General features: G+C 34.4%; 1 long non-coding RNA gene across 3 annotated transcripts; it reads right to left on the reverse strand.

Annotated features, from left to right (window-relative positions):
* Positions 1-15,874: 15,874 nt before the first annotated feature.
* Positions 15,875-19,708, reverse strand: LOC131012516 (uncharacterized). Of its 3 annotated transcripts, none has more exons than XR_009097334.1 (9): positions 19,235-19,708; positions 19,119-19,154; positions 18,389-18,470; positions 17,850-17,892; positions 17,618-17,763; positions 17,202-17,278; positions 16,898-17,059; positions 16,692-16,809; positions 15,875-16,417 (listed from the first exon to the last, which is right to left on the reverse strand). It is a non-coding gene; the product is annotated as an uncharacterized LOC131012516 (long non-coding RNA). The 3 variants fall into 3 exon arrangements; XR_009097335.1 differs by having other exon boundaries at positions 17,850-17,943; XR_009097336.1 differs by having other exon boundaries at positions 18,935-19,154.
* Between the last annotated feature and the right edge of the window lie 2,396 nt (positions 19,709-22,104).

Here is a 22,104-nt window from a genome sequence, read left to right on the forward strand (position 1 = left end):
AGTGTATTGATAGTGGAAAAAAAATATGTTATAATTAGTATTGGGAGTAGTGAAAATGTGAAAAAGTGTTATAATTAGTATTGAGAGTGGTGAAAAAGTGAAAAATAAGAATAAATAAAGTATTATTAGTGGTGGGGTAGTTGTCCAAAAATAGAAAAAAAGAAAGAGGAACTTATTTGGGGGACGTCCCAAAAAGGAAAAAGATGAACTTATTTCAGGGACGGAGGGAGTATTTAATATTCTCTCCGTCCCACCGAAAGTAGTGCGTATTCTTTTTTGGGTTGTACCACCGAAAGTGGTGCATTTCCTTTTTTGGTAATAATTTTACACTACAAACAATGTGGCCTCAGACACATTTACACAACAATCTTATTCTCCTTAAATCTCGTGCCCAAAAGAAGTGCACCACTTTGACTGGGACGGAGGGAGTAGTATTTTTTTCACAACTCTTTAATGATTTATACTCTCTTCATTCCATAAAAAGTACTCCCTCGTCACATTAATAATGACTCACTTTTCTTTTTAATATGTCTCATTGATAATGACATATTTCCAAAAAAAAAAATCACCTTTACTCATTAAAAGTTGTGGGCTCCACCACAAACTATCACTTTTATTATTTAATCATTTTTTTCTTAATAACCGTGTTAAACAATAATGAGTCATTATCAATGAGATAGATGTAGTATCATATTTTTCATTTTTGTATGTTTCATATAAAATATTATTTTTATTTTGGGACATGATTTCACACATTATTTAATATATTATTTATTAAATATTTTTTAAAATTCGTGTGATTTTTTAAATAATAGTACTATTTTTTATGAAACGGAGGGAGTATAAATTTGATAGCACTTCGTCGTAGAAAATTACCAAATCGTCTTATTTTAATCGAGAAGGTCTGTATTTCCGTGTGGAAATCTGGTGCAACCCACTTACCTATTTTAATGTTGAATTTTATAGATGTTTTATTGTAGTTTTCCCAAGCAGACATATCATTGCGCGAATGATCGTAAATGCAGTGGCTGAAGCCCACTCAAATGTTAAGTTTTCTATTAATATATATAGAAGAAATATATGATAGAATATAATATATTATTTTAATAATTATAGCATTCACGTTAATTGCTTAATAGCATTTTACAGTGATTTGTTATAATTTGTTAAGTTTATATTATTTTTTGTCTTATTTTTCTTTTTTTAGTTAATTTTCAATGTTGAATTCGAGTCAGTTCTCAAGTCAAAATAAAGTTGTGAATTATCAATAAGAAAATTAGATTATTATTTTTAAATATGAAACATTTTAAAGAAATAAAACACATAAATATATGTCTTTATATGTTTTTAATATATGTTGGGTATCTTCGCCTAGCCGGAGGTTCACCGCTTGGTTCCCGACCGTCCTGCCGCCTTCACTGGACACTCAAGTGCCACGATCCTCTTCACGACTTATCCTCTTCTTCTTCTTCTTCTGCTCTTTCTTCCTCTTCACCTTCTACTTCCTCTTTCTCCTGCGATTACCTGCAGATCACAAGAAAAGCAGCAAGTCAACAGTTCAAAGAAAGAAATGAAAGAAAACAGAAAAGTAAGAAAGTCCAGAGGAGATTCAAGGTGGGAAAAGTGTGCCCTTTCGGACACAGGGGCTCAGATTTTCCCACAACAGCAACACACTCCGGCAGCTCAAGGACCAAGGCACAAAGGTGGAAGAGGAACACAGATCGGAGCCCAACTCAGTTAAACCCAGCCGCCTAAACTCAAGAATCCGATGGACAGGACTCCGGCGACACAGGGAACTCAGCAATATCACCAAACAGGAGACCTTCTCAGGAATCCGATGATAATGCTCTCAATAGCAGGAAGCCCGCTCCTCACAGCCACAACACCGGAGATCAGACCGAAAACACAGAAGGAATAGCAGAGCCTTCAACGTTGTGTACCTCTTGAACGGAACTTCCCACAATCGAGTGCTTTATAACCAGGATGGGGACAGATCAGGGAGGTGAATGGTGGTATTGGGAAGGATGGATAAACCATAAATGGTGGTGGAGCTCGAGGGATCAGCAGACCAGGAGACGGGGGAGATGAAGGGTTTCGGGGAGAGAGAGAGATCAGAGCGGCGCAGGGTAGAAGTGGGGGATTTAGGGTTTGGCTGAAAGGGGGTTGGGGTATAAAAGGGGATGGGCTTGGGCTTACGCGGGTTTTGGGCCTTGGGCTGGGATAAAGAGCATTGGGCCAACAATCCACAATATACTTATTGTTCAATTAATAAAATATGAACAAATATTTTATTTGGACATAAAAATAAATTATATGAAATTTCAAAAAGAAATTGACTAATTTTATATAAATACTTTAAGACATCCTACTTCAACAAAATTTGGATTCGCCCTGCGTACATGAGAATTTTGTATTTTGATGTTGTATATTTCGAATCCACTTTGTATTTGAAAAAATGATATGAGAATAACATAATGACGGCTGACATCAAAGTAATTAATATCAATATTTAAACTTAAATATTGTCCCTAACACCAAGAAAGTAAATATTACTACATGATTTAGTTTTGTTCACACGAAAAGTTATAATCCCTTTTTAAGTCAATAAATAGTTATAAGAGAGAAGCTTTTAGCCCACCCACCAATGTTTTTTAATGCTATTTGTTAAACAATTAATTCATGGTATAACAGATTAGCCAAACATAAACAGACACAAAATTAGATAGTTGTAAATTTGTATTCCTAGCAAATTGAGCAAGTCAAATTTACGTGATAATGGCATGATGTATTCCTATTTCCTACCAATATAAAAAATAAATTAAAAAATAAATAAACTGACAAATAAAGTCTCAACAGCTAAGAATGAAGCATGCAAATTAAATGAAGTTTGAAATAGTGGACTTTCTATTTGTGGTGGAATTTGAGTCAACTTTTCCAAAGACTCTTAATATTGCGCGACAAATCATGTGGGCTCCTTTTCCTTTAATTTAATATTTAATCACAACTAGTGTACTCTTTCGTTCGATACACAACGAACATTGAAATTAAACGACATATTTAAATAAATAAATGAATATAAATATTAAACAAATATAAAATATATTTCACAAATAAAATCTAATAATCCACATCAATTAATCAATAAAATTTATAATTTAAAAATATAAATTTCCAACTTTATATAAAGTGTAATGATAATTATAACTATTAAATAAATTTAAAAATTATTCGATAAAAAAATTAGCATTACACATATTACTATATAGTATTACACGTCATAATAAATAAATATTTTCACGCACAAACATAAATAAAAAGTTGTAAAGTTTTAGTGAAGAGATAGAAAATATTTAAAATTTTAAAATTTTCATAACTTATTCATTTTAAATTTATTTTTGAATAATTTTATGTTATATTAAATTTAATATTCATATTGAATATTTTTCATGAATCAAATTTGACGATGTTTAGAAAATAATTTAAATATAAAAAAAATAGTGAAAAAATTGGTGTGAGAAGAGAGAGAGAAAAGACAAGGAAAAATTTGAGGGAAAAAACTCATCTTTTATATATACTTGTATGCTTTCTCGTTCAATGCATGAATCACAATATATTTATTTATTTTTAAATTTGAGGTAAAAAAACTCATCTTTTATATTTTATATAGATATTGAATATTTTTTTCATGAATCGAAGTTAATAATTTTTAGAAAATAATTAAGAGAAAGAGAGATCATTTGGTGGGAGGGAAAAATTGAGAAGAGAGAGAAAAATTGGGGGTAAAAAAATCATTTTTCAGATACCATTTTTTTAGCCAATCACAATACCATTGAGAAATTCAAAATTCATATTTTTATAGTCTCTCTGTCTCTATAAAAGTATACTCAATTTATTGTTCTGTGTTGTCTCTAGAAAATCTCACTTTCTATTTTGGACACCACTTCATTTACAATAAAGTATGCCTTTTTTCATTCACATATTCACTTAACATTTTTTTAATATTCGTGCCATAAAAAATATCACATATATTTTAGAGGTAGATGAAGTATAATTTCTTTATATAACAAAAATATTACAAACAATCAAATATATAAATTAAGAGCATCCACATTGATTGAGTCATACTGACTCATTCATACTCCGGGACCACTTACGAGTCAAGTGAAAATTTGAAAATCAAAGTTACATAAAATTAAAAATACATAACTTCAAAAACATAATTAAAAATTACAGAAATTCAAAATCAAAATTTAATTACATAAATTTAAATTCATAATTTAATTAGATAAATCAGAATTTAGTTACATAAATTTAAAATCATAATTAAATTTATTTATTTTTAATTGCACATGTATAACACACGCTATGCATGAGCTGGGCTCATCCGGATGAGCTAGAGCTCAAGCAGTCCGTGACTGCATCGGTCGACTCATAGCTTAGGCTGACTCGAGTCAGCCCTATGAGCAAACCGATATAGATGCTCTAACAATATATCTAATAAAAGACATAGGTTCCTCTCAATCATTATGGCTATTTTATGAGCAATCAAATTAAATTCGCTTATGATTTATGTGATACTATAATCGCCCCGAATTTAATAAGATTAAGATGGCTTGTGTTTTATACTTTTGAAATAGTGTAACTAATTTCTTCATATATGATACTTCCTCAATCCGTCAAGATTATGTAAAAATTACTATATCGGGCATACACCAAGATTATGTCACTTTCATTTTAAGGCAATGGTCCCACCATGCTCTTTAATATATCCTTACTAACACTCTTTATTTACAAAAAAACTCACCCAAAATTTAATCTCAACCACACATCTCATAAAGTGGTGGGACCATTTCTCCACTACATCAAAATCATCATCAATTTTATTAAATCTTGTGCCCGAACAATTTTACATAATCTTAACGGACGAAATCACGGAGGGAGTATAAGATATTGCTCATGATGATCAACATAGGTAAATTAAGTATTAACGGAGAAAGGATGCTTAACTTTTTTGGTGTGGAGGTGGGATGGATCGGATGGGACCGACTTTGTGTTAACAAAGAGATAGATAGACTCAGTTTTTAAAAATTTAAGCTTTTTCAACTTCCTTGTGCTTGGGAAGATTGGTTGACAGCTTTACGTTAATTTGAATACTCTGATAAGTCTGGTTAACAGGAACGACCACTTATTTACTGCGAGCAAACATAATGTGCTTATCATTGATGCGGCAATTTTAATTAGAATAAAGTAATTTTAATTAGAGTAAAATATATTAATTTTCTTTCTTAATTAAAATTATCACATCAGTGATGAACACGTTATGCTTGTCACGGTGGGTAGGGGATCGATTTTGTTAAAGTTAAATACATTTTATAAGGAATTTTTTTCGAGATTCGTGATTGCGTCCTAAGGTAAATTTTTCATAAATGATTCTCCTTGTGAAAATAAAGAAAGAAAGTGGACTTTCCCACGATGGGTAGGTGATCGGTTCTATTAAAGTTAAATATATTTCATAAGGATTTTTTTTTAGATTCGTGATTGCATCATGAGGTAAATTGTGAGATAAATTTTTCGTAAATGCTTCTCCTTGTGAAAAAAGAAGAAGAAAGAAAGTGGACTTTAAACTATAATATTGTTATATTTTTTTTTTTCGAATTACAATAGGTATCTAATATAAAAGAAAGAAAGTGGACTTTAAACTATAAGAGCATCCACATTGGGGGTTCCTTGATAGCCTACTTGATAGTGGTTGTGTTATTGAGTAGGTAGTGCTGCATTGGGGTTCCTTGATAGCCTACTTGATTTTTTTAGTTTTTAAAGAGGAGAGAGAAATTTTTAAAGAGGAGAAGAGAATTAAAAAAAAAGAAAAAAAAAGAAAATCACTCGAGCATACTCGAAAACTCGAGTAGCACTCGAGTAGCTCCTCCCTGCAACACCTACTCGAGTGCAATACTCGAGTTCGAGTAAGGCATCGAGGATGCCGTTGCCAATGCTCTAATGTTGTTGATCTATTTATTTCTGAGTTGCTGCACCTTTCAATCTAAAATCGCTTCGGATTTTTCTTCATAGCTCAGAGCTGGGTTAAGGATCATCTCATTTTGGTGAATCACGTGCTTTGGATCGAAAACGTACTTCCTAAGTTGTGATATGCTTAAAACATTATGGACATTTCCTAAGCTTGGCGGTAATGCCAGCTTGTATAGGCCACTGGGCCTATTCTTTCTAGGATCTCATAGGATCCTATAAATCGAGGTCTAAGTTTCCCTTTAAAGTTAAATATAGTACTATTTCATAAGGAATTTTTTTTTTTAGATTCGTGATTGCATCGTGAGGTAAATTGTGAGATAAATTTTTCGTAAATGCTTTTCCTTGTGAAAAAAAAGAAAGAAAGTGGACTTTAAACTATAATATTGTTAGATTAAAAAAAAAATTTAAAATAGGTATTTAATATATAATCAAATATATCTACACCACACAAAGATGGAAAAATAATCGCAAGCAGATGAGATTGAACCCATGAGTCCATGACCTATCACAAATGAGAGTCTTTAGGTGCCTCAACTTTGTCATTTAAACTAATTCTCATAGTCCTATGATGTTATTGATTTAAACGAGTAAAATGTAACGGATTCCATCAAAATTTATATTCCATACATTGTACTATTGTTCGTTATTTAACCAGTTAATAGTTTAGTTGGTTGCTTGAAGTTATAGTGATTCAAGATTATAGTTTAGCGCAATTCGCGCGTCACGTTGAGCATCCTTTGCGCAGTTAATAGTTTAGTTGGTTGCTTGAAGTTATAGTGATTCAAGATTATAGTTTAGCGCAATTCGCGCGTCACGTTGAGCATCCTTTGCGATGGACTTAAGATTTTCTTAGTTGGCTTAGGGATATTGTACGGAATGATTTGGAGTAATAAAATCTATAGCTTCCGTTTCAAAAAAAAGATTATACAAAATTTAAAATAAAGTTTATCACATAAAAAATTCAAATAATATATTATTATATTTTATTAAATCATATTTAATTCATCAAATCGAACACTCTCGAATCGCTGTCTTCGCATAGTTATCTATATTTGATTAAAGAAAGCGTGAGAACGATGAAAATATAATATTAAATGCTCGTTTGGTTCAAGTAGAGGAATGGAAAGTGAATGAAATCAAATAAAAAAGCGGAATAGTAACAATAACTATTACTTTTATTAAGTGTAAGGTTTAACAATGAAAATGAATTATTAGTAAGAGATTCTCTTTCTTTTATTTTTCCTCTATTTTTGAGGAGTAATAAAGTGGGAGATTGATTGAGTTAACCTCAAATAAGAGTAATGGTTAACTCATTACTCAAATCAAATAACAAGTAATAGACTCAATTAATTGAATCATTTTCGAACCTCTAAAAACAACTAACCAAACGTGGGCTAAGACTTATTGCGCATACGAAATAGTTGAAAATGATGAAATATATTCCCCCCGTCCTCATAAAAAGTATCTAATTTGTCATTTTCTTCCGTCATCATAAAATGTATCCACTTACTACATTGACAACACATTCAACTACTTTATTAAAACCCATGCCAATTAGAAATGGATACTTTTTAGGGTAATTGGTGTATAAATAAATGAACTTTATCACTTTTTGGTATTAACATGAACTTCAAAATCTAATTATAAATAAATGAACTTTAAACTTATTTAATTTTTGACCCAGTTTTTATATTCTATTAAATTAATGCTGACATGTCAAAATTAAAACTTAGTTGGCAAATTAATCCTCTACCTGGCATTAATTAGCTTTAATTATCTCATTATTGCTAGTTTTGTACTCCCTACGTCCCACCATTTTAGTCCTTTATTCTATTTTGAGATGTCCCAAAAAGATAGTCCACTTTTCTAATTAATACTATATAAAAATATTATTTTTACTAAATTAATCTTATTTAATGCTTTACTTAAATGTGAAAAGGATGTGTGAAAATAATAAATAAGGGTATAAAAGATAAAAATATAAAAATTAAATGCATTTTCTTAATATGTGTGAAAAGTGGGAGGGGACTAAAATGGTGGGACGGATGGAGTATTATCTGTAGATGTGACCTCATACTTGGGATGTTTAATATCTGCTTCGTCGCTTCGTTAAGAACAAATGAAAGAGAGAATTAGAAATAAGCAGATGTGAAAGGGTATTTTTGTGTAAAAATGGGAGGAGGAAATTTCTAAGTTACATATTAGAGGACTAATTTTGTCATGTCATCATTAATTTCATGGAATATAAAAAATGGATTAAAAATTAAATAAATTTAAAATTTATATATTTATAATAAAAATTTTAAATTCATATTAAGTATCCAAAAGTTAATAAAGTTTATATATTTATACACTAATTAGCTGGGGAGTATATTGGAACTTGAAAAAAAAAATATAAGAGGCTTTAGACGATAGCAGCTTACTCGTGTAAGTCTGCTATCGTGTAAGCGATGCGGGGCCGAACTTACACGAGGGCTACACGATAGAACGTGTAGCCCTTTAAACCTTTGAAAAAAAAGAAAAATTTGAATATAATAAATTTTAATTAAAACTATCATATAAGCTATCATGTAACTTCAATGCAGCCTCTTTACACCATATGGCCCCCCTCATAATATAAGTTATCATATAACAGCAATGCGGATGCTCTTAGGGCCAATAGAACCGACATCAGTATTTAAATTTAAAATGTCTGATTTATAAATGTCCCAAGGCTTTTGCATTTGTCAACACGTCACATCATACAATGATACGGTGATTAATCACAAAAAAAAGAAAAAGAGTATCTCCAACTCATTTGACTTGATTCGTACTCTTTCCTTGATTGTTTTATTTAATTTGATCAAATTCTTATAATTATTTTAATACTATGTCGAATATGAATTTGCCCATTTTATATTATAATCTTATTATTTCAAAGACGTGTCAACTTAAATTGAGAAGGAGGAATTTATAAATAAATAAATAAATAATAAATTAAAGTTAAGATTAAAATATGTTCGAATTGGCATAGAAGATTTAAAATAAAGTATCTAACTAATCCTTTTAAGTTATTTGAAAAATTGTTGACGGTTTGAAAGTTTTTTCTTGTTTCCTTTGTGTTTTGTATTTGTATATTAAAATCTCAATTGGTATATTATATTTTCAACCTTCCTCTGTTTGAAATATTCGCTTATTTATCCGTTGCCATGCTCTTTGTCTAGAAAAGCTCTTTCCACTATTAAAGTGAAAATATAATTGAGTTTAATATAGCAAGATATATACTGAGATCCACTCTCTTATACTAAGAAACCGTTTGATTTGCAGTTTAGGATTGATTATGATTAAAATTATCTTGAAAAATTAGTGTGGATTTATACTATTTTATGGGTGTTTGATATCATGGCTACTTAATCCTATATTGTGTTTGATATCCATAGGATTATGTTGGATTATATTATCTAATACCAAAACTATCCTCATATAATTTTAAAAATACCATGTGTGTCCACCATTATTTGGGCATTTGCATCGATATGCGTGAGGAAGGGTAGCAGAATTTTTATCCAACTTCGCAGTATTAAAGTTATCCAAGAGGGGAGGGGTGGATTATTAGTATGGGTTATTCCCACAAAATAGCATGGAGAAGTGGGATTAAGTAGGAGTTGACCATATTAACTGCACATGATATCAAACATCACACTAATCTGTATTAATTTAATTTATCCTACCTATAAACCCATATCAAACAGGCCCTAATAGTATATAGTATCTAGTGATCTTTCACACAATGGGGTTATATGGCGCACTAAGAATGCGCCACATGACAACAGCTTTCCAAGACCTTCCAATGCTTTTCAAGGAAAAAAAAAACACGGAAGGATAAGATGATTATTTTGAAAATTATATAAAAAAATTAATTATTACTTCCTCTGTCCCGCTATTCATGGCACGTTGCTTTTCGGCACAGAGATTAAGGAGAAGCAAATTAGGTGAATAATGAGTGTGGTCCACATGTTTAAGTTTGTGATTAAGGAATTGTTAATTATTCCTATTTTATCAATATAAAAAAAATTATTTCTTTATTCATTAATTTAATTTTTAATAACATGTATTTAAATTTATCTATTTCCAAAAAATCGTAAAAATACAAAAAAAAAAACTCAAATCTAAGAAATGAAACTGAAATTCTGAAAAATGAACAAAGAATCATACACAGACGATTCCAATGAAACTGAAATTCTGAAAATGAAAAATTGAAATTCTGGAAAAATTCTGAAAAACTAAAATTCTAAAATGAAACTGAAAATCCTAAAATTCTAAAAAATGAAACTCAAATCTGAAAAATGAAACTCAAATCTGCAAAATAAAACTGAAACTCAAATCTGAAAATCAACGAACATGGTTGAGTTTTATTTTCCAGAAGAGGGTGGACGGCGGCATAAAATCAACAAACACGCTTGAAAATCTGCAAAATGAAACTCAAATCTAAAAAATGAAATCTCAAAGGGGGTGGACGGTGGCACTATGGTGGGGGTGGATGGGAGGCGGTGCTAGGGTTTCACTCAAAGGTGTCGAGGCGGTGGAGGCAGCGCTAAACTCAGAGAAGGTGGAGGCAGGCCGTTTCTGGGACCTGCGCCGCCGTTGCAGGAGGTCCTCATAGGTTTCGATCCGGACGAGCTTGAGTTTGGGCTAGAAGAATTGAGGCGGCGCTAGGTGGAGGGGCCGAGGGTGTGGAGGCGGTGGAGGGTGGAGGGTGGAGGCGGTGCAAGGGTTTAGGAGATGGTGGAGGATGAAGAAGAGGGTAGAGAGAGATGGATGATGAGTAAGGTAAGAGAGAGAGAGAGAGAGAGTTGCAAAATAGTGAATTAATTAGGCCTTAACTGATCCCTTATTATTTTCCAAAATAGAAATGAGCCATTTATGTTGGGACAACCCAAAATGGAATACGTGCCATGAATAGCGGGACGGAGAGAGTATTTTTTTTATTATCGAAAATCTATGTTTTTTCTTGGATCGTCGTCAAAATTATGCATATAATTGAACACCAATATGCATAAAGGTAAACACGTATGTGAGCCGTCAAGTGACCAGCGACGAGAGCTACCTGACGATATCGCATAGTACTATGCATATAGTTCAACACGAATATACATAAAGAAAAACATAAATATGCATAACGTTACACATAAATATGCATAGCATTATTCGACAGCGAGAGACACCAGAGGGTTTGCATACTGATACTTTCTCATGCATATTTTTATCCAGCGTCATGCATATTTGAGTTTATGTTTATGCATTTCGGTGTACAATCATATGCATAATTTTGACGACGGCCACCGGAAAAAAAAATGAATTTTCGGTAAAAAAATTATAATTTTTGAATTGACCATTTTACCCCTCTGTGTTTTTTGCCTTATAAGCTGCTTTGGAAGGCCTTCGAAGGCTAATGCCATGTGGCGCACTCCTAGTGCGCCACGTGGCCCCATTGTGTGGTCCAAATTTGGGCCTATATACTATGAGGGGAGTACTACATGATCCCACCCCAATATATATATATATATATATATATATATATATATATAGGGGGCCGCTCTAATGAGACCTCCTAATTTTAGTGAGATCTAGGGCACGATCTAGTGCGTTTATTTTATCAATCCTATGGCTGATATTCTATCTGGAGGGTGATTTTTTTTCGCAGGGTTCGAATCCTGGAGGGAGCATAATATTTTAAATTTTGTTATTCATCAGTATATACTGCATTGTTCATCAGTATATACGGCCATGTTCATCAGTATATATGTCTTATTCATTACAAATTTTTTAAATTTAATTTTTCATCAGTATATACATCTTGTTCATTAGATATACGTTTTGTTCATTAGTATTATATGTCTTATTTATTGTACTCATGTTACACGAAAAATAGGGGGTCTCACTGGAGCGCGCCCCTATATATATATATATATATATATATATATGTATATAGGGGAAGGCTAAAATAAGAACGCTTCTTAAAATATAAATTAGAAACCATTTTCAGCCCTTAGATCATCAAGATCTACGGTTGATTCATCACCTTGTTGGATAAATTCATGGTCCTGAGTTCGAATCCCAAAGGTAGCAAAAAATTATTTTTCACAATTCGTACCTTTATACAGTTTATTCATGCATGTTATGCATAAAATTCATGCATTTTTACTGGTTCGCAATTCTTAAAATAAGAGTGGTTTATTGAATAACCGCTCCCTATGTATATATATATATATTAAATATAGGTCCAAATTTAAACCATGCAATGTGGTCACATAGCTCACTAGGAGCGTGACATGTGGCAGATGCCTCTCAAGACATTCCAAAGCATTCCAAGGCAAAAAACACGGAAGGGTAAAATAGAAATAACTTTTTTAAAATATTATTATTATTATTATTATTATTATTATTATTATTATTATTATTATTACCGAAAATTTATTTTTTTCCTACGGCCGTCGTCAAAATTATGCATATAATTGATCACAAATATGCATAAACATAAACACAAATATACATAACGTTGGATAAAAATATGCATGAAAAAGTATTACTACGCAAACCCTCTGGTGCCTCTCGCTGATGCTCGTCGCCGTCATAGTTATGCATATTTATGTGTAATATGAATATTTATATTTTCGTATTTAATTATATGCATAATACTATGCGACACTGTTAGGTGGTTCTCGCCGCTGGTCACTTGACGGATCATATACTGATACTTTCTCATGCATATTTTTATCCAACGTTATGCATATTTTTATTTAACTTTATGCATATTTGTGTTTAATTATATGCATAATTTTAATGATGATCGTGGGAAAAAATAAATAAATGTTTAATAATAAAAAAATATTTATTTTGTTTTATTTTTTAAAATTTTTATTCCTATTTTACCCCTGTGCTTATTTTACCTTGGAAGCCCTTAGCAAGCATTTGACACGTGTCACTCTTCTAGCGCGCCACATACACATTTTGTGGTCTGTATTTTGGATCTATATACTATTACAAGGGGGTGGATCTACATGATCCATTCCCTATATATATATGTATAAAGAATTGGTTATTATCCGAACCATATTTATAGTATAAAATGAGTTAATTCTGAATTTCCTATGAAATATTATGATTCGTGATTTGTCGTGAAAAAATATGAGTTAACAAAAATAAAATTTTCGCCACATATAAAATTTAGGGTTAATTGCCGTTAAATTCAAAAGCTTTTTGAGATTTCGCAATATTCTCACCAACTTCAAAATCGGCGTATGAATACACGAATTGTGAATCCGTTCTTAATGTTCCCAAAATTAAAAAATCCGGCGAGATGACATGGCAAACACCTGTGACATGTCAATTCAATGCCAAATAGATATGACATGTCATTTTTTATTTTTTTTAATTAATCTTATTTTAATAAAATATTAATAAATTAATTTATAAAAAAAAAAATAGAAAATACCTACCCCCAACCCCAAACACCCCCTTCCCCAACCCCCCCGACCACCACCTCTCAAATCCAAACCCTCGGCGCCACCCCGTCCACCACCTCCCAAACCCCCGGCGCCACCCCGACCAACACCGCGAGAAGAAGAAGGCCGCCCAAATCAGTACACAAAACCAAACACCCTTCGACTCCTCCATCTACCCCATCCCCAAACACCCAGAGCTGCCGCCGCTGAAAATCGAAAGAAGTAGTTTGCAAGAGAGAGAGATTTGAAGGAAGGGAGGCAGCGATTTGCAGAGGGATTTGGGGTGACGATTTGAAGGAGGGAGGCCGCAATTTGGTGAGGCGATTTGCAGAACGGCGGTGAAAGGCGAGAGAGAGATGGACCGGCGGCAGTTGTAGGTGAGTGTGTGTGTTGTTGTTGACAGTTGAGAACAGGCGGAGATGGGCGGTGGTGGTGGTCTGGTGGAAGTCCAGAACTCTGGCAGAGACGAGTAAGGGAAACGGTGGGAGTCTAGAGCTCGGCGGCGGCGGTGGTCTGGTGGCTGGAAGTCCAGATCTCGGCGGCGATGGTGGTGGCTGGAAGTCCAGAACTCGTCGGCGGCGATGGCTGGAAGTCCAGAACTCGGCGGCGGTGGTGGTGTGCGAGAGAGAGAGAGATTTCTGCATTTTTTTTCTTTTTTTTTTAAATGTTGTTGGAAATCAAAACGACGTCGTTTTGATTTTAAGAAAACGACGTCGTTTCCTTACGCCGCTGACTATGCCACACTGTAACTACGGTAGTCCATGTCAGCTTCAAATTGTGGGGATTTTTTAATTTTGGGAACATTAAGAACAGATTCTCAATTCGTGTATACATACGCCGATTTTGAAGTTGTTGAGAATATCGCGAAATCTCAAAAAGCTTTTGAATTTAACGGCAATTAACCATAAAATTTAAATCATAAAACATGAATTTATTAAGCAAAATTATGCATTCAAGATAAATCTTCATGATTCAAAGGCTGGAAATAATTCTTATTTTATACTATAAATCCTATACTTTTTTTTTAGGTAAAAACCGTATTCCTTTCATTTCAAATCGGTCGTAGCAACATCCCTGAGCCAACTTGGGAAATCACTAGTCCAATACATTACTCCGAACAAGACTTCACAAACTGAGCTAAACAATGGACGATCATATTTGCCTCTCTAAAAGAATGACAAACATTAATCAGGAAATTAGAGTCCGTATGTATCTCCACCGGCTCAACTTTATACTCAACGCATGCCACAAGTCCATGAACAACCGCCATCACCTTCGCCATCATAGCAATCGATGCCAGTTGGGTTTTCTTCGCTACTATAAATCTTATGTTTATTTGAATCACTCCATTCTCTGAAGAGAAAATTGGTTGAAATGAATTTAGATCTCGATAATAGATTATGAATTCATTATGAAATATTATAAGTTCGTTGTAAAAAATTATAAATTAAAATATAATGAATTTCGACCGCTTTTGTGATTCAAACCATGAATAATGAATTTATTCATTAAAATGATATATCTATTATAAATTTTCATTAGTTTGTGATATACACTTAAACTCATTAGAGCATCCACAATGGTGAACCCACCTTGGTGCACAATTGTGGGCCCCATTTTTATTGCACTCACTCTCCAGTCTCCACAATGGTGCACCTCCAAGGTGGATGCACAATTCATCGTCTCTCTACCTTTGATTTTTTAATTTTTGATTTTTTTTTGTAATGTAAAAGCTGAAAAGAAAAGGGAGGTGGGCTCACGCGCCAAGCATTGCACCGGGGGCGCTGGGGCGCTCCGCCTCATTGCACCGACGGTGCGGCATTGGTAGAGGCAATAAGAAGGGGTGCGCACCGGTTATTGCACCCCCATTATGGCACTACAAAATTCGCGCAAAATAGCTACGGAAATTTCCGTAGCTAAAAACACTAATTCCGTAGCTAAACAATTTTACCTACGGATCGGGAACGGATGTCGTCCGTAGGTATATCGCTCGTCGCTAAATTTTTAGCTACGGAAATTCGATCCCTCGCTAATGTTAGCTACGGATTTAGCTACGGAAAATCCCTCGCCGGAGTGTGTCGCCATAATCGTCGTCTAGCGGTCACCAACGGACTTAGCTACGGAAAAATCCGTAGCTAAATGGCTACGGAAATATCCGTAGCTAATCCGAATCCGGCGATAGGAGTTTCTTCACCAGCTATTTGGATTTAGCTACGGAAAAATCCGTAGCTAATCCGTAGCTAAGTTGCTAAAATTTTGTAATTTTTATTTTAATTTTTATTTACCTTAATACAACCTGTTATATACTCGATTTCTAGCAGAACTAACAACAATTAATATTATTTCAACATCCAACACACTCATTATCCCAAAATAGTCAATATCAAAGTCATAAACCAAGATAGTTTAGAAATCACGTGTCTAACAAGTATTTCAAAACCAAACACCTAGAAATAGTAGTCACAAACCAAAATAGTTTAAAAATCACATATCTAACAAGTATTTCAAAATCAAGCACCTAGAGATAGTCGATATCAAAATCAAAACACATGTATAATCATGGAACATGTGATGGTGGATCTGGATGGCTAGTGGCACTGCTTGATTGCCCTTGCAACTGCTTGATAATCTCCATTGCAACTTTAACCTGTTCTTCTAATCGAGATGTCCTTTCTCGCTCCTCTTGAAGCTGCTCCTCTACATCTCCTAGGCGAGTGGCATACTGCTCTTTGTCAATGTCGGACATAGCTGAAGTACTACTCTCTCCCGATATAGTGGTGTTGCCTTCTAAAACCAGCACCTCTCTATAAGCTCTATAATCTTGTATCTTCAACTATATAACTGCTGAAATGCTGCTGGCCACCGCAGAGGCAAAAGGGCTATCCGGCAGACTAACTCCTTGAGCGCTGCACACCACGAGTAATCACCAGCAAATAAGTAATAAGCAGCAAAAAATTAAGACAACCTAAAACAGACTCCCAAATGTTATAGAGTTGAGTTTTTCCCACATTAATAAGAGATTAGTAGAGCATTGAGTTACCATGCATAACACTAGGAAAATTTTCTAACAAATAAAAGAATTGAGGGGACTCTTTAGACAAAAATGTCATCAAAACAATCACAGGCAGGAACGCAAAAGCACTATAAGAAGACAATATCTGGGTAAAGAATCATGCCAACCTCTCCTGATCACCACAGTTGTTAACTGGATACTTGGGGTTATCATCACTGGTAGAGCCACTGTTCAAAACGCCCAACAGATAATTGAATTGTTCTCTTGATGGAAATTTGGGGTGACCTGCGCAAGTTTGATGCAAGAATTTGACATGAACATCAAATGTGAACAATTCAATGAAGAATCCTAATTCAAAGACAAGATAAAGGACCTTCAGGCACTTTTAGCTCATCCATGGAATAACCAAAGATAGACTGGCTGGTTATAGGTCTGCCAGCTAACTGGAGCTGTGCAAGGCGCATTGCCTCGACTTCAATTGTGTGTTCCTGTTCTTCCATTAGCTGCCATGGGAACAGCCTTGATGAATCCCAGCCTGCCATGTGGAAGTAAAGAGCATGAAAAAAATAAAAATAGATCCAAATCCAACATGATGAACGTTCTCTTAATATCAGTACAAGTCAAAGTGATCAAATAACAACACTACACAGTTAATGGATAAAATAGTGGTAAATTACCAGTTTGAAGCTCTGAGTCTATATCTGTAGGGTGTGACTGAAAAAAAACTTGATGATCAAAATTTTCCAAGTATCTCCTGCATGGGAAATGGAAATCCATATGATACAAATTGACAGGATACACTCAAGTTCCTAGTGAGGAGTAGCTAATTGGCATAAAATCATATACGCCCTCTCAAAACGACGAAACAAAGACCAAGTCATCTGAGAGAAAAAAAAAATATTATCTGGATGAAGATGTAGCATAATCTCATACACAAATTGCATGTGGAACAAAACCATAAATTGAGCAATGACTATACTATTAGCAAATACCGTGAATTGTGGAAGTTATATCAAATTGTATGTGTACAAAAGTTGGATGACCAGAGACCACAAAACAGAATTCCTACAAGTGACTCGAGAAGAAAATATACCTCTCAACAAGCTTTGCCTTCTCTCTATATGGTTTAACAAGAACAAGAAAATTAACTTCACAGTGTCTGCACTGACAAAAGTTACAAAACCAAACATTCGTTGTTGCTGGCACGGCATCCTCACATCCTGCACCGGTCCAAAGTTACTGCAAAGAGAACCAACGAACAATTAGAGAAATTCAAACTTAAAATTGGGAGGAACACCAATCAACACTAAAAATAGAGATGTTACCTGAAGTAATTGGCAACATCTTCTTCAGTAAAGGTGCTCTCAGCTGGAAAAGTCATAAATTAGAGAGACGGATGATAGCTTCGCAAAATGACATCTAAATATAGGAGAAATGTACATGTAAGTCTTAAAACAAGCACGCTTTCCACAGATTAAATGATTAGCGTATCAGCACTTGTATTGCAAATTTGCAATGATAGTCTAATAGGCACCATTATCCTGATCCTATTCCAGATAGTCTGATCTTGTAGTATATATGCTACGATAAAGTAAGAAAAAGGATCCCAAACAACCTTTCCTAACAGAACCTAAATTAGCAACACCAGAGCACCAGCAATGTAGGGATTATAAATGCTCTCTCCCTGGGAAAAGGAAAATAGATGATATGTAATGCAAGGGGGGTATAGAAGCCAAAAATTGGTCAATGGGAATGATTTTTACAATACACTAGTAAAGATCTTCTAGGAAATAATACTAAGAGATATTACAAGGACCTTAATAGACCAGCCTGAGAAACTTAAAAAACATAGAAGCCTCCATACCTTCTCCTCCAACTCAACTCCAAGACGCTGATACACCTTTTCAAACTTGAGCCCAAGCCTTCCGGTACTTCTCCTCCCCAGCCTGTAGATTTGATACATAGATATATATAGCACCACACATAGAAAGTATAAAGTCAAAATGGGAATGAAACAATTCTATAATGAACTGCTAAAAGTTACTGTTATTTTTTCAGTGAGATACTTAATAGCCATTAAACACAATATTTTCTATTGAAAGAAAATGAAAGCTAAATATGTTTGTAATGCATTCTTTGTTTTCTTCTGCCATTTTTCTATATATATGTATATGCTTACGAAAATCTCAATCTAAAATAACCTTGCTAAAATTCGAAACAGATTGCATATATTTCACATGAATTCACATCCCAAATATTCCACAACATTTATTTCATGCCTTTTACTTTGTTCACACTGTCCTAAACCAAATAGTACCCTCCATTTTTCTTCTGCCATTCTTTTGTTTTCATCACACAATGAACTTAGTCCAAGTAATGGAGATTTCTGGATTGCAATTTGTCAGTTTACCAGAAAAGAAGCGCAATTTGTCAGCATTGTGCCCAAAACTCCCAAGTGCTCCCCAGACGGCAAAAGGGAAATATCGAAGTTACACTCAATAAATCAAAAAATGAAATGTGGAACAACTAATTAACAGATCACCTATGCCATATAGAACATACAAATTTTTTAGAGGCAAGCCTTAGAAACTTACGGCGCCTGCGACGGTGAGCGAGCACGGTGGCGGCACCTGTGAATGAGAATGAGATGGTGAGAGAGATAGAGATCGACGATACTGAACGTGATGTGAATGTCGTGATCTGTACCCACCGACGACTTTGAGAGAAACGGCGGAGCAACCGCGGCGACGGGATGAACGGCGCCGGAAGAGTGAGAAACGCTAGGGTTTGCAATTAGGGGAAAATGAGAAGAAGAAAAACCGCGACTGCACCTTTAGATTTGAAATTTGGTCTTAGCTACGGATTTTGCTACGGACATTCCGTAGCTAATAAGTCACAATATCCCGCTACAGATAGAGTCCGTAGCTACGAATTAAATTTTAGTTTAGCTACGGATTTAACTACGGTTATTCCGTAGCTAAATTTTTTTAACAAAAATTAGTAATTTTTTTGACTTTAATGACGGAATATATCCGTAGGGAAAGTATTGCTACGGAAATCCGTCGTTAAATCCGTTGCTAAATTCAACAAATTATTTCCGTAGCTAATCCGTTGTAATTCCGTCACAGAATAGCTACAGAATAATTTCCGTAGCTAATTCCGTAGCTAAATCTAGCGTTTTTTTGTAGTGTGGGTGCTCTAAATACCACTCGCTGTATATATTTTATAATAAGTTTATTCAAGATACATTCAGCGCAATATATATATTTCTTTCCAACATCTCTTTCAAGTCACTTAAATAGTTCATATGTATTGTTTATTTTTTTTTTTTTGGGAGGAGTTCATGTGTTTTGTTAGTATGAATGTCCGCCAAAACACATTAACTATTAATCGTCAGAATTTTTGTTACGAGTAAAAAAAAACCGATAAACATTATCTTATAATTAGTCTTAAAGTAGTCATTTAAAAAGAAAAAAAAAAACGCTTTAATGATAAGCTAAAAAGTCATATTAATTTACCTAATAAAAAATCATATCTAGTCTAACATCAATTTTCGATTGTGAAAAATATCATATAGCTTTCCTTTCAACTGTTGGCGTCGCATGCTTTTGTCCTCTTGGGTGATGATTTGCCGACGCCGTTTGGAACTTAGCCAAAGATGACGGCGCGTTTATACCACGCCCTTGCTCTGATTCACAATATGACTTTCGCACTTTAGCATTTTTATAAATTAGTAATTCCACTTATATATATATATAGGGGGCCGCTCCAATGAGACCCCTAATTTTAGTGAGATCAAATGCACGGTCTGGTGCGTTTATTTTATCAATCCTATGGCTGATATTGTATTTGGAGGGAGATTTTTTTTCGCAGAGTTCGAATTCTGGAGGGAGCAGAATATTTTAAATTTTATTATCCATCAGTATATACCGCATTATTCATCAATATATACTGCCTTGTTCATCAGTATATATGTCTTATTCATTACCAATTTTTAAAATTTTATTTTTCATCAGTATATACATCTTGTTTGTTAGATTTACGTCTTGTTCATTAGTATTATATGTCTTATTCATTGTCCTCATGTTACACGAAAAATAGGGAGTCTCACTGGAGCGCGCCCCTAAATATATATATATATATATATATATATATATATATATATATATATAGGAGTGAGTTAAAATAAAAACACCTCTTAAAATATAAAATAGGAACCATTTCCAGTCCTTAGATCATCAAGATCTATGGTTGATTTATCACCTTGTTGGATGAATTCATGGTCCTGAATTCGAATTTCATAATTAAAAAAAAATTATTTTTCGCAATTCATACAGTTACACAACAAATTCATATGTGTTATATATATAATTCATACACTTTAGCGAGTTCGTATTTTATATGTTAAGAAGTGCTTATACACTAACCCTCCCATATATATATATATATATATATATATATATATGGGTGGGCTACCGTGAGAGCACATCTTAAAATAAGAAATAAGAGCAATTTTTAATGTATGAATTTTATGCAGAACACGTATGAATTCGCTGCATAAAGGTATGAATTGTGAAAAATAAATTTTTGCTACCTTTGGGATTCGAACTCAAGACCATAAATCCATCCAACAGGATTACGAATCAACCGTAGATCTTGACGATCTAAGGGCTGAAAATGACTCTTATTTTATATCTTAAGAAATGCTTTTATTTTAGCCCTTCCCTATATATATATCCGAAAACTTACAGATCCGTTGGTTTTGTCACTTTTTCGCATGTGCACGTTTGGAGGATGGGTGAAACCCGAGAATCGGGTGCTGGTATCTGTATATTTTGTATGCTATGATGATAATTATATGTGGTTCTCATGTTTTCTCGTATGATCTTCATTTTTTACCGTATCTAACGCATTTCACTAACGATCTCTCGGTTGTTGCTCAATTTTTATTTGTTTTTGGGTTTCTTCTGATAATCTGTTCTTTCCGCCGCATTTGAATCTAAATTCGGGGAGAAAATCTTTGTTATTCGTTCTCCGTGTTTGAATCTGTGCCCTGGGTTTATTTCCCGGCGCGCATGGAAGTATTTTGATCGGGAATTCATAATGGCCTTCGCGCCAGTATTTGGGATTTCTTATGTCGAGGATGCTTGTGATGAGGGGTGGATCGATCTGTCTTTTATCGGGACCCTTCTCACATTTTTTACGTGTAGGTACCATGGACTCTTCTGACCCTCATCGCACCGTCGAGAAGGACTTTGACAACACCGGGCTCAACTCTGCCGCCTGCACTGAAATGCCCGTCTCTTTGCTACGCAGTCTGCCAGTCAGCACTATTTTCTCTACACCGCCGGGCTTCCTCAACACCTCCGCTACCCCGCTGACGGGCCAGAACATCACCCCCCCAGATATCTGCTCTGGTTGCTGCTGGATCTGAGTTGCAGGGCTTGGTCCCCACACCTGGTGGTGGGTCGCTAAACTTCGTCCTGGCAGAACAGCTGATGGCTCTGTTAAATTACGCTGTTGTGCGTCAAGCGCTGAGAACCCCGTTCATCCCAACTGTCCCCGCTACCGCCCCTCTGC

This window comes from Salvia miltiorrhiza, chromosome 2 (genome assembly GCF_028751815.1).
Source record: "Salvia miltiorrhiza cultivar Shanhuang (shh) chromosome 2, IMPLAD_Smil_shh, whole genome shotgun sequence".
Lineage (NCBI taxonomy): Eukaryota > Viridiplantae > Streptophyta > Magnoliopsida > Lamiales > Lamiaceae > Salvia > Salvia miltiorrhiza.